Genomic DNA, 14779 nt, shown 5'->3' with positions numbered 1-14779 from the left:
GAGTAAAACGGTAGTGGATAAATAGAGAAATACAAAATATTACAATAACAACTCTCATGGATGGGGAGCATCCCCACCCAAAAACTCTCTCCACACTAAAATCTACATAGTGAACACTTACAATAAAATGACCATCACCTCCACTTTATATATTAGTGGAGGGAATATGCTTTTCATATAAATGAATATTCTAACCTAATAAACACTCATCATTGTAGAGCATTTTCATGCTCCAACAAATCCTTCACCACATCCAACTATCGGCGCTGTCTCATATTCATATTCAGCTGATTCATCAAATACCTCGGGCTCTTTTCATCCATGTAAATAGTACAACGAACGCCATAAAGGTAATGTCACCAAATCTTGAGGGCGAAAACTACAGTCCCCAGCTCCAAGTCACACGTCAGATAATTCACCTCATGAGGCTTTAGTTACCTCTAAGCGTAAGCAATCATGCGATCCTTCTGCATCAACACCACTTACAAACCTATGATCATTGCATCACAATAAACCACAAAATCCTCAACACGCTCCGATAGGGTCAGAATTAGTGCCTCGCACAACCGCCGTCTCAAGGTCTCAAAAGCGGCCTATTGCTCAGGACCCCAGCGAAATGTAGCTGTCTTCTCTGTCAACCAAGTCAAAAGAACAACTATGCTGGAGAAATCCTGGATAATTCTTCGATAGAAACTAGTAAGACCAAGGAAACTCCGAATCTAGGATGGAGACCTCGGAGCCTCCCACAACATCATCGCCTTGACCTTGGCCGGATCGACCATAATACCATTCTGGTTGACAAGGTGCCCTAGAAACTGCACCTCGCGCAACCAGAACTCACACTTGGAGAACTTCGCAAAAAGTTTCTCCCTCCTCAAAGTCTCCAACACGTCCCTCAAGTGCTCCTCGTGCTGCTCTTGAGTCTTGGAATAAACCAAGATATTATCAACAAATACAATCATAGACTGATCCAGCATTGACCTGCACACGCAGTTCATGAGATCCATAAATGTGGCTGAAGCATTGGTGAGCCCAAAAGGCATCACCATATACTCGTAATGACCACAACGAGTTTAGAAAGTTGTCTTATGCACATCCTCCTCTCTAACCGTCATCTGATGATAACCCGATCGGAAATCAATCTTGGAAAACCAAGATACACCCTGAAGCAGATCAAAAAGATCATCAATCCTCGAGAGTGGATAACGGTTCTTCACTGTTACCTTATTCAGATCCCGGTAGTCAATGCACATATGATGATACCTATCTTTCTTCTTCAAAAATAATATTAGTTCTCCCCATGGCAAACTACTTGGTCGAATGAATCCCTTGTCTAGTAGCTCCTGCAGCTGTTAGACAACTCCTGCATCTCAGGAGGATCCAACCGATATGGTGCTTTGGCTATCGGTGCCGCACTTGGAACCATATCAATCTGAACTCAACCTGCCTCTCTGGAGGCACCCTAGGAAAATCCTCTCGAAATACATCAGGATAATCCTGTACAATCAGCATATCATCCATGGTCGGCTTACCCTTATCTTGGGTGTCCATAACATAAGCGACAAATCCTAAAAAACACTGCTAAATATAGCGTCTGGCCCTCGTTGTTGAACACAATAATGGCCTACTCTAAGCACACACACACACACTCTCTCTCCCCCCCCCCCACTTGGTGTTCGAATCCTGACTAACTTCTCCTCACAATCGATCACCGCCACATTGGGGCTCAACCAATACATACCCACGATAACCTTGTTCCCACACAGAGGAATGGGAACCAAATCAATCAAATACTCCTCACTAAACAGTTGAAGAATACAACCTTGATGAACCCTCACAGCCCGCACAGACATATCATCTATGATCTCGGCATCTAATGGACCATCCAACTCTACCAGAGCTCCAACAAACCTCTTGCTAAGTGCATGTGATATAAAGGACTTAGCAAGCGATATAAAGGATTAGGTAGCCCCTGAATTTAACAACACCAAAGCAGAAAGATCGTTCACAAGGAATGATCCTAAAATAAAACACATAAATATAAGCAGACAAATCAATATAAATAATGAGATAAGGAGAAGGTACATACCCTTCACCATGTTGGGAGTTGCATGAGCCTCCTCGGTTGTCAACTAAAAAGCCATGCTCTTCACCACAGGTGTATCCGCCTGGTACTAGTGGTTGGCAGTAACCCATAGAGTTGCAGGAGTGTGCTAACACCAATCCTGCTGCAACCAAACTCAGACAATGGGACTTCTTGTAGCCCCTCTGATTGCGATGAAAGCAAATCAGATCAAATATAGGGGTGGTGGTGGTGGTAGCAGTGCAATCCCTGCTAATATGACTAGTTCAGCCACACTTGAAGCAGCCATAACCACCCACCCTACACACCCCATCGTGCATCCTGCCGCACTTACCATATTGGCCTCGACCCTGCTGGCCCTTCCCTCTCGCATCAACAACCATAGGTCTCTTTCCCAAACCCTCAGCACTCGACACATAATCTGGCTTCCTCTTCTTCTCCATCTCCAGATCAATCTTCTTCTCCCTAGCCCTCGCTATCATATCCTCCAGTGTCTTGCAGCTGGATCGGCTCACAAACTGCCGAATATCGCTCCTCAACATCTCACGGTACCACACATTCTTCATTTCCTCATCTGCCACAAACTGTAGGACCGAAAGCGCCCTCTCCCAAAACATCGCGGTGATCTCAGCCACCGTCTTATTAGTCTGGCAGAGATCATGAAACTCTCACGCCAACTACTTCACCTCAATCACCAATGCAAAATCAGCCTTGAACCTGGTCACAAAATCATCCCATGTCATCGTATCAACAACCTGATCACCAACTGCACGTCCCATCTCCTCCTACCAATCCCGTTCCCTTTCTTTAAGAAGACAGGAAGTAAGTCTGACCTTTTCCCCCTCGGGGAAACTGTTGGTGTAGAAGTTGTTGGCAACATCCGCTAACCACCTCCTTCTCGCTATCAGGTCCTTCGCCCCGTTATTGTCTGGAGCTCCACATGCTCGGAACTCCCTGAAGGTCAAAGAACGCGCTCCCACCAAGGCTACCATCTAAGAGCGAAATGAGCTCAACCGCTCATCTAAAATCTCCATAATGACCTCCTTGACCGTACCAAAGATTACAGGAGTCAAATCAAGAATGCAACACGTAGTCTCAGACGAAATGAACTCCCTCTTATGATCATCCAGCTGCCCGACTCCAGAACCTAAGCCTGAGCCCTCCCTAGCACCAGAACTGCCAACAGGTCTGCCTCGTAGAGTCACCATACTGAAAATAGACCATATAAACCATCACAATAAGAATCATAATATATCGAGGGATCACAAACTCTACAAGCTTCCTGGTTTCATTTCAACTCTCCTTGACTTGAGTACGGATCCTCTGCTTCCAGTAGTACTTTCCCATGCTACCTTCCACGTCTATCCGTACTTTCCTCTAGGATTGCCTTGAATCCACCAAGTCACCGTATATCCATACAATTAACCCTTATCAAGATAAGGCTCCCAACACTAGATCTCTTCCTAGGTTTCCTAGGGCAAACTCCACACCACTCTCCGCCATCAACTGCAGAAGGAACTCCTACTAACTTCCTCTAACTAGCTCACAAATACAATTACATATCAATCAAACCATATAATTATTTGAATGAGAGGTCTCACACTACAACAATTGGACTCAGAAAAGAGTTGTGCAATAAAGTTAAAACCTAACCTTATAAAATTATTTAGTTCCCATAATATGTAACTTAGCATTTTGCTTATTAGTTAGCTAAAGCTAGTGAGAACTCCTAAAGCATAAAGCAAGCAACATTCAAGCATCAAATAATTAGAACAAGCATCACCTAATCAGGCCATCCTATCACTGACTGATCAGTACTAGCATGCAAGTCTACAAGATCATACAATAGGCATACAAAGGCATCTCTCCTAGCAGTCTATAATGCAAATATTGAGCAGATTCTTAGCTCTAGCTATCATGCGATTCACAGATCAAATCATATCAGATAACATGTATGGGTATTTTGAGAAAACTTACTTGAGCTCGGTCACACCCTTTCTTGTCTTAGAAAACTCTTTTCTTAAAAATACATTTCTTTTTTAAAAACATTACCAAATCCTTAGTTTGAGTTCAGACACACCCAAGAGTTTGTCTGAATCCCTCAAACCATGGCTCTGATGCGAACTTGTAAAGTCCCAAAAATAAGACCCAAAAATTTCCTTTTTAAATTAATAAAAACCAACATCCCAAAAACATCATCATGAAAACCCAAATAAAACAAATATATCAATCATCATATCATATCAGAGTAAATCACAAAATATGGAATGAGGTGGTGTCTACTCTGCAATCATATCGAACTCTTCCCTTTGGAACCAGAAGTACCTGAAAATAAACTGAAAAACGTAAGCAAAAAGCTCAGTGAGTTCCCCAACATACCACATACCATACATAAATAAACACATAACGGACCCCGCCCACTGAGTATAACGAGCCCCGCCCAAACTCATATATCAGGCCCCGCCTAATGAGTATAATGGGGCCCACCCAAACTCGCATAACGGGCCCCGCCCAGCATACAAATCATATAAACACATATACATATAAGAGTCACACAGACATTTAGTATCCTAGCATCATTGTTCGTGGGCCAACATTAGTGCCTTAGACCCGCTAAACATGGTGAGGAAACTCACCTCGCAATGCCGAATCTCATAGAAAGAATCCATGGTTGCTGGCCCCCTAAAATCCCCGTGTTGTCAGTCACAAAATAATCATCCAATAAATAATCAAGATCCCAACCCACACTAAGAATCCAAATTAGGGTAAAAGACCTTTTTACCCTTTCCCTAACTTGGTCTCAAGGCCAAAGCCCAATAAAAATATTCAAAGGCCCAATTTCCATAATAATCACTCAAAGCCCAATATGGCCCAATTTTCCAAATTGGGCCCAAATCCCCTTCATGGGCCTACAAGCAAGAGTCCAGTATAATATTAATAGCCAAACAATAGAATTTTGATGGCCCAATAAAGCCTAACTCAACTAAAGTCCACCAAGGCTCAAAACCGAAGAGCCCATGAAACTGAAGCCCACTGCTGAGTATGCAGGCCGTACTTAGCTCGTAGGCTCAGTGTACCCACTTAAGGGCTTGTACTCACTGCATACTTTCTTGTATGCCCAACGTACTCCACCCTATTATCCAACCTTTACTTTTTTGGTCTTAATCGATTAAGACTTCAACCCTAACTCATATCTGATTTTCTTAAGGTGGTTTTTAATGTAAAGTTGCCGACTTTATGAGCATACATGGCTTAATGAGGCTCTTAGAGATCAAAAGAGCTTAACAAATGACTTAACTTGTGCATGAGACCACAAATGCCACAAATCTTGTATTTTTATGAACAAAGGGACCTAAAGGACCCTAGATCTACCATCAATCACTTTTGGAGTGAATCAAGAGGCTCAACAACCCAACAATGGACTCAAAAAGCATAAAATTGCACCAAACTAGATCTAACATTATGGATTAGCAATATGGATGCTTTTTACCTCACATGGACAACAAATGAAGAGCTAATCTCAGATCATCAAGCTCCAAGCACAAGTCCTAATGGTTCACTTCTTCTAATCCTTCACAATGTACCAAAAATCAGACTTTTAGGCTCAAACTCTCAAGATCTCACTTAGGGTTCGATTTTCTAGACAAGAAGGGATGGAGGCTGTCTAAACATGACCTAGTGAGGCTATCATAACGTTTAAATAGTGTGCAACACCCTAAAATTAGGGTTTCACTAATCTATGCGTATGTCCCGTGTATACAAGTGTACACCCTATGTACGTGTTTGAAGGCACGATCATGCATCGGGATAGTATGCTAAGCGTACCACCCTGTACACCCCGCATACTAGCCTTAAGGACCAGTTTGCAAACTGTTTAGATTAGGTCTTAAATATGAAACTTATAATTTTCCAAGTGTTACAAATTGGGTTTTATTTATTGTTACTGTGATATGTGTTACTATGTGTACTGAGACTACAGGTAGTCTCTAGGGTTACTGATAACCCACAAGACATGTTGTTTGTCCATAGAGACTTCGGGTAGTTTCTCGTGTTGCTGATAACCCATATGGCATGTTGTTTGCCTAATGAGACTTCAGGTAGTCTCTAGGAGCTGCTATTTGTATTGTGTTGTATGTGATATTTTCGGGAACTCATTAAGCGTCGTGCTTACAGTTGTTGATTAAATGTGTTTCAGGTACTTCTAATGATTGCGAAAAGGCGAAGGCTTGATTGTACACATTCACTTGTAGTTCTGATTTCAGATATTATAGGACACTCTAATATTTTTACGAAAGTTTGTATTTTGATACTTGAGTTTTTCTTGATATGGGTTTTTATGAACAATCTTTTTAGTTAATTAAAAATAGAAAATAAAAAAATGGTTTGAAAATGTGGATGTTACATTTGAAGGATTTGCACTTGACTATTTTATATTTATTTTACCTATCTTTTTGTGTTACCAGTAAGATTTATCTTTCCTATTATGCTACTTTCATTTGTACCTTGATTCAAAAGATTTGATTAAAGGGATGAAAAACCTTAAAATTTTAATTGCCAGCAAGCAATAGTCATTGGTAAACTTTTTTTTAGAGCATCGTTAAATGCTTATTTATGTAGTATGTATAATGTATAATGAAGTATAAAGATGCAATTTTATAAAACATTTACTAGAGAATGATCATTGCAGTGTTCATAGGAAATCTAAATGAGTGCAGCTTCTATAGTTGGGAAGCCCTAATTCTACTTTGTTATTATTTTTTACCTAGGTGCTATTGAACTATTAATTCTTATTGAAAATCAGGTTAAAGAACCTTATTTTGTTAACTATATATCTTCTTAGGACCAAAAATCCCTTTATCTTTGACAATAGCTACTTCATGCTAGATTGAGTCCTTTATTTATTTAATTGTTTGATTTACAAAAACTATTGAATAAATTGTTGGTCATAAAATATAACTGCTTGTTAGTGAGATGGGATTGGTTCTGAAGTTACCAACTGGCAAGGGTCTTATTAAAGTTGTATATCTTGTTTAAAATATTATTGTTATTGAAGATTATAAATATACTTTACTTTTTTTGGGGGTGTGAAGAAGGTTTATTACTTTATAATGAAAAGAACAGAAGTGAGAAGAACTCTTATATCTTATTAGATCTCATGTATGTGTGTGTATACACACACACACACACACACATATATATATATATATATATATATATGTGTGTGTGTGTGTGTGTGTATTATGAATCTATTGAATTATTAATTTAATCATACTTTATTTAACTATAATAATTATATGTACTTATACTCCATACTTTCCACGATCCTTTTCGTAATATGGTATCAGAGCCATGAATTCAAATTTCTTGTGGAATGGATTGTTCACCTTCCTATTCTAAAGTTTTTCGAAGAAGGTTGCAGGGTCAGACAGTGCTATAAGTTGTTTTACACTCTCGTCTACAAATTATTTCATGGAGTGAATATCGACTATTGTTCAATCCTATGGACTCAACTTATTCAGAGTACAATCTCCTCTACTCGTCACATGGAGATCTCTTGTGTTCGATTATGGTCGATTCTGGTCAATCGAGCCCTAGCTCACTTCAAAGTTCCATTGATGACTGATGTCATGGTCGTCATTCTAATTCTCCAAGCATCGACATTTGTAATGTCTGACCCTAGGAATTTCACGTTTATCGGACTAATTCTAGAGGAAATGTTGGTGAAAGTTCCTTCTGATAATGTGATCGTGAATGAATATCGGAAGCCACCATCGTCTAGTGTTCACCCAATATAAGATGAGTTATGAAAGTTGATCGATGATGGTAACAAACCGAAGAGGGGAGGAAAGAGAAAAGAAAATTTTGGTCCTTCTAATGTTGTCAAAGCTCCCAAGAAAACCAGAAAGCAAGCTAAGAAATTGAGATCTCCATCTCCAGTTGTCCAGGAGGATTCCAAATCAAGAACTGTTACGGAAGTCAGAGAGGACGACATAAACCGAAACAAAGTGGAAGATACTGCTTCTACTTCTAAACCAACTCCTACTTACTCACTTCCGAAGGTATCAACTCCACCTCCATCCCTCCACTACATCCAAAGATTTCTATTGGAATTTCACTTACTCAGGTCTTTGTCCCTGTATCCTCTCCCATCTTTACAGATTCTACTGCTCTTCCTACTTCAACAGTCACTAGTACACCGGAAGTCCTTGTTACCAAATTCGTTTCGGAGGAGGTATATACTTCAGGAATTCATCTCAACGTATCTGATACGGGGGAAGATGCCAACATCAGTGTGAATATGCAACAAGACACTGCTCCCACTTCTCCTTTCCATGAGGCAGAAGATATTTTACTTGGAGATGATTAGAAGCTCATGTCGGGGTTTGTGTTCAGCCCTTTTACCATTAACCTCAAGAGCGATGATGATGATGCCCCAATGATGAAAGGGAAGTTCAAGCAGCTTAATGATAAACTGGATTCTCTTTTAGAGTCTTCCAAATCTTCGTCTTCATCCAACTGGGAGTACATGTTGACAACCCACAAGGCCACAGTGAAGATGTTAACCAAGTCCTTGAAGAATCTTCCAAGGCAATTAAAGCATCTGAGAAAACCATCTCGAAAACGACCGCAAAAGTCGAAAAACTATCTTAGGAGGTGAAAAACTTTATGGCTGAGTTCAGAACATCCTCTGAATCAAATACCGAAGTCGTAAACCAAGTCATAGCTGGGTTTCGTAATTCTTTACAAGCTGAGAAGGAGGCACTCTCAGTTGTATGTTCTGCATTAAAATTCGACAATACTAAACTTAACGCCTCCGTTCTTAAAAAGATTGAAAAGTTGTAGGAGGACTTGGCAACAGAAAACAAGATCATGGACGAGTTAGTTGAGAAAATTTAGAAGGCCAAGGTCCTCTCTGTCAAATTGAAGAATGCTACCAAGCATATTGACGATCTTGAGAACAAGAAGACAATTGTCAAAAGTTGTGTTTTTGAAATAATCAATATCTACTCAGGCTTGTGGAGACTCATGAATCTTTGTTCATGGTGTCAGTTTGACAACACCTCTTAGAAAAACTTCAACCAGTCTTTACGATGCTCAACCAAATTGAAGGTGTTTCAGGAAGCAGAGCTCTTCCAAAACAAGGGGTGACAAAGAACCTCATCCAAATAAAGAGCCTTAGACAAAGCAAAAGACTGAAGAACTGATCATAAGGGTAATGAAGCTTTTGTTATGATTAAGTATGTCTCATTCATATAAGATTAGGAATATCACTTTTTCTCCCATTATTTCTTAGTATACACACATGTTATCTTCATTTTGATATAAAGGTATACTTATGTTTTCATATTCAAATGATGATTCCAACCTTGAGATGTTTGCCTTATATCTATAAATGGATCTTAAAGCTTACACATTTTGTTAGGATAACTTTGATTAAGAAAACCTCCAGTCTATGCTATATAGACATCTTCAAGTAGTTATGGTAAATAATATCCTTGATGATCTAATCATAGCTACTTGAGGAAAGGTTTGATCATAGTTATTGACATGAGTATGATTAAAGTCTTTAACAAGTCTTGCTAAATGTGTATAGATCTCCATGTTTGTATTCTTTCTAAAAGAATTACTTACTCCTTCCATCCTATAGGGAGGAAGATTAGTCAAGCTCATACTTTATTATTAGACGTGGATTACATTTCAATGCTCATGACTCTATTTAGTTGATTAAAATCAAGAAAGAAATAAGTGTTATTGATTGAAAAGAATATGATTGGAAGGATATAAGGGTAGGGTATCATTTGGAAGTTTAAGCTAAGAGCAGTAAGTAATGGGCTAGATGGGTGGTTTTGTGATTTAGAGTAATATGGCACAAAGTCTGGCATTATGGTTTATCAGTGGTGGTTACTTGAAAAAGCTCTTAATGGGAAGGTATGGTGGTTTAACAGTGATGATGATTGCTGGCAATTTCAACGGCGACCAAACAACTACAGAAGAGAAAATGGAAGAAACATTGGATGAAAGCTAGGGTGGTTTAACGGTGATGATGATTGGCTCGTTCTTTAGTTTTTTTTTTTTTTTAATATTAAGATATTAATAAAACTAGTTGTGAGACTCATGTATTAAATGAGTTTATTAAAAAAAACATAAAGATCTAACAATTTTGAAAATTTGAATTTATAAGAAAAATAGTAAAATATTAATTATTAAAATTGAAGTGCTTAGTTATCTTTTAAATTTAAACTAAGAATTTAAATAAATAAACAACTAAAATAATTGGATTCAATTTAGAAATTTAGAAATTATAAGGAAAATTGTATTAATGAACTGGATATACATTTATTACATTTAAGTATTATATGAAATTTAACAAAATGAAAAAAAAACCATAAAATGACACATAAATATAATTTCATTTAATTTTACCACAAAAGAAGGCATAATGCATAAGAGGATGACAAATGGAAAAATTATTTTCATTTATTAGGGAGAACTAGTTGTGAGACCCATGTAATATACGGGTTAATTTAAAAAAAATTAAATATAAAAGTAAAAATATTGGAGAACTTTAAATATATAAGAAAATAAGAAAAATAATGAATTATTATAATTAAAATGTTTTTTATCTTTTAAATTTAAACAAAATATTTTAAATAAATAAACAAAGGAAAGTAATAGTTTTAATTTGAGAATTTTTAAATTAAAAGGTAACGTAATTAATGAAATTGATATCTATTTATTATTACATTTATTACAATTATTATATTAAAATATTATGTTGAATTTAACAAAATACAAAACTCATAAAATGACATGTGAAAAAAAAAACTAATACAAGATAAACACAAAATGACATTTAACAAATTAAATGAGAGCGTGACAATGTGGCAAAACAAAAACATTTATTTATTAGAATAGATATTATTAAAAAAAAGCTCAAAACAGTTATTTCAAGTTTTCTGAGACCATATCCACAAAAAGTTTAAGTTTTCGACTATTAGTGCAAATTAGAAAGATTTAGAGTTCATCCGTAGTTTTCTACAAACCATAAGGACACACAATTTACTTAAAAAAATATAATTAACATTGCTAATTATAAAAATACATTTTATAATTAAAATACCATTTTATAATTACATTTTATAAAAAATACATTGTTAATAAATAAGAATACTTGAATAATAAGAATCAACTCGATGTCCCGCTTCGAAATAACCATGTGCACGTTGATGATAATAAAAACGAAAATGAAGCGCAATGTAGTATAACGTATGGGTGAGCATTTGGACCGAACTAGCTCTTGCACCGAACCGGTTTTAGAGAATATTGTGGATCATGGACCAGGCGAGATGAGACTTTCCGGGTCCATGTCCAAGTTTGGGTTTTCTGGTTCTTGGACCAGTACAACTTTGCATGCATACAGTACAACCCGTTAAAACGCATTTTTGGGTTTGATACAACTCATTAAAACGAATACGTTGGTGAGTTTGATACGTTACAACTCATTAAAATGAATACGTTTCTCAGTTTGGTACAACTCTTAAAAATGAATATGTTTCCGTTTCTTGTACTCGGTCGATCGGTCAAACTTTGATTGTTTATATCGTTTGTTTGAACTTTGAATCAAATAAGTTGATGACTTTATCATATTTCACCTTCGTGTCCTTTAACATTTCGAGAAACTTTGTTTTGGTTAACCACTTTCTTTTATGTATGTCCACATCTAAGACTTCCCGAATAAAAAAGATTTATCAAACGTTTTGATGTAGCCGAACAAATTCTGTTTTTCTCTTGAATTTTTCAAAGAACTTCACAATATTCGTTACAATTTCGAAGTCAGAAATTTTCGATACTCTATCGAGATCCATTTCATATGATTTATATGTCAAAGATCCATAAAATTCAAAATTATAGTCTAAAATAATTGTTGAAAAGCTGAAATATTTCAGTTTTGATATCCCAACTTCGAAAGATTGTAATTCATTGAATATAACAATGAAAACAACAAAATTATAGTTTAAAACCATCTACAACCTCTAAATTACACGTTGGAAAAAAAAACTACATTACAAACCGACTTAAAACGAATGAGATATTTTTGTTTAAAAATTTTCACAAAATATAAAAGTTTAAATTTTGTTGCTGAAAAACTGAAATATTTTAACTTTGATATCTCAACTTTGAAGAATTATAATTCATTGAATATAACACTAAAAACAACAAAATTACAGTCTAAAATCATCTACAAACTCTAAATTACACGTTGAAAAGAAATCGTGTGTCAATCTAACTTAAAACAAATGAAATATGATTGTTTAAAGAATTTTAAAGAGTACAAAACTTTGAATTTCTTGCTGAAAAACTGAAAGATTTCAACTTTGATGTCGCAACTTTAAAGGATTGTTATTCATTAAATATAACACTAAAAAAATAAAAAAGTTATAGTCAAAAATCATCTACAAGACTACAAACTCTAAATTAAACGTTGAAAAAAAAAAATCATATGTTAATCCAACTTCAAACGAATGAGATATGTTTATTTAAAGAATTTCACATTATACAAAAGTTTAAATTTCTTTCTGAAAAATTAAAAATATTTCAGCTTTGATATCTTAACTTTGAATGATTGTAATTCATTAAATATAACATCAAATGCAACAAAATCATAGTTAAAATCATATACAAATTCTAAATTACATGGTTATGAATCCGACTTAAAAGTTAAAACGAAAAAGATATGTTTATTTAAAGAATTTCACAAAAAATAGATTTGAATTTTTTTTTAAATCAATGCCAAAACCTGTTTTTATCCGGAACAACCGGATTAAACTGATAAAAAAAACCAGACCGGTTTTGATCAAATCCTAGAACTGAGAATTGACCCGAGGTCTGAAAAAAGGTTCAAGTCCAGTCTGGTCCACATGTTCACCCCTAGTACAGCAGACAAAGGCATATGATTAAGTTACGAGAAATTAAATATCCTCCTACTTTTTGTTTCTACATATCCTCATACTCAATGAAATGGTGACATTTATAATATTTAATGCTCATTTAATGAGATTTAATGATATTTATGATACTAATATGACACATGTCAACATTTAAATGGGTAGTAGGATTAGTAGGATCAAAAAGTAGAAGGATATTTAATTTCTCTTAAGTTACTAGATGAAATTGTTAAGTAGTTAATACAAAATATGAAATTAATATTTTTAATAAAAACAAGACATGGATTAAAGTCCAATGTCATAAAACTATAATAATCAAAAGTATTAAATTATAAAAATAAAAATAAAAAAATATAACAAATTTAGTTAAGTTTTAGTTTTTTTTTTTAATTTATTTGACGTGGTGCAAACTTTAAATAACAAATAGTTTTTCACTTTTTAGTGGAAGTCTTCTTCTTCTATAAATATGTTCGGCAGAAGGTAGACGTTCATTTTAAAAAACAAAAACCGTAGTTTTACAAAACATAATCTTAAATGAGCCAATTGAGAATCTTTTAACTTCCTTGATCTTTCCTAACCTAATGAACTCACTATTATATCATTTTTTCTCTTTTATTTTTCTTCATCTTTCCCAACCCACAACACACGAAAACCATATTTTTTGAACCCATTCAACTCACTCAATAAAAAAAAAATACAAAACAATCAAAGGTAAAATCTTAATTAGCAATAGGGTTATTGGCGGTAGGGGTGAACATTTGGACCGGTGGACCGGACCGGACCGGACCATTTTTTTGGACCCCCGGGCCGGTTCTTGGTTCTAAGATTTCTCTCCGGTCCGGTCCGGTTTTTTTCCCGGTTCGGTCCGGTTTTTACCGGGTTTAGAACCGGTTGGACATGATTAAGATTTTTGTGACGTTTTTTAAACACCTATAACTCATTCATTTTTAGTCGGATTGACCTGCGGTTTTTTCCAACATTTAGTTTACAGTTTGTAGATGAATTTAGACTATAATTTCGTTTATTTTGGTATTATATTCACCGCGTTACAGTCCTTCAAAGTAGAGCTATCAAAGCTGAAAAAATTCAACTTTTCAGCAACATTTTGTAATCTGTGACGTTTTTTAAACACCCATAACTCATTCGTTTTAAGTCGGATTGACCGGAGATTTTTTCCAACATTTAGTTTACAGTTTGTAGATGAGTTTAGACTATAATTTTGTTTATTTTGGTATTATATTCACTGAGTTACAATCCTTCAAAGTAGAGCTATCAAAGCTGAAAAAATTCAGCTTTTCAGCAATATTTTGTAATTTGTGACGTTTTTTAAACACCCATAACTCATTCGTTTTAAGTCGGATTGACCTTTGGTTTTTTCCAACATTTAGTTTATAGTTTGTAGATGAATTTAGACTATAATTTTGTTTATTTTGGTATTATATTCATTGAGTTACAATCCTTCAAAGTAGAGCTATCAAAACTGAAATATTTCAGCTTTTTAGTATTATTTTATACTATAATTCGAGTCCGCGTTTAGCACATATGGTAGAGTTGTAAGTGAGTATCAGACTAGTTTATCGACATTGATAGTTGAAGCTTTGTTATGCACCCAAGACTGGGTGATAAAGTCTACAAATCCGATAGTTGACAACGTTGATGACATCTTGAACGATGATGATAGAGCTTTGGGTAAAAAATTACAATCTTTATTCTTTTTTATACAATTATTACTATTTATTAAATACTAACA

The sequence above is a fragment of the Lactuca serriola genome, chromosome 6 (assembly GCF_051521515.1).
Source record: "Lactuca serriola cultivar US96UC23 chromosome 6, Lser_US96UC23_V15, whole genome shotgun sequence".
Taxonomy (NCBI): Eukaryota; Viridiplantae; Streptophyta; class Magnoliopsida; order Asterales; family Asteraceae; genus Lactuca; species Lactuca serriola.
The sequence above is the reverse complement of the archived record's forward strand: the minus strand, read 5'-3'. Positions refer to the sequence as shown.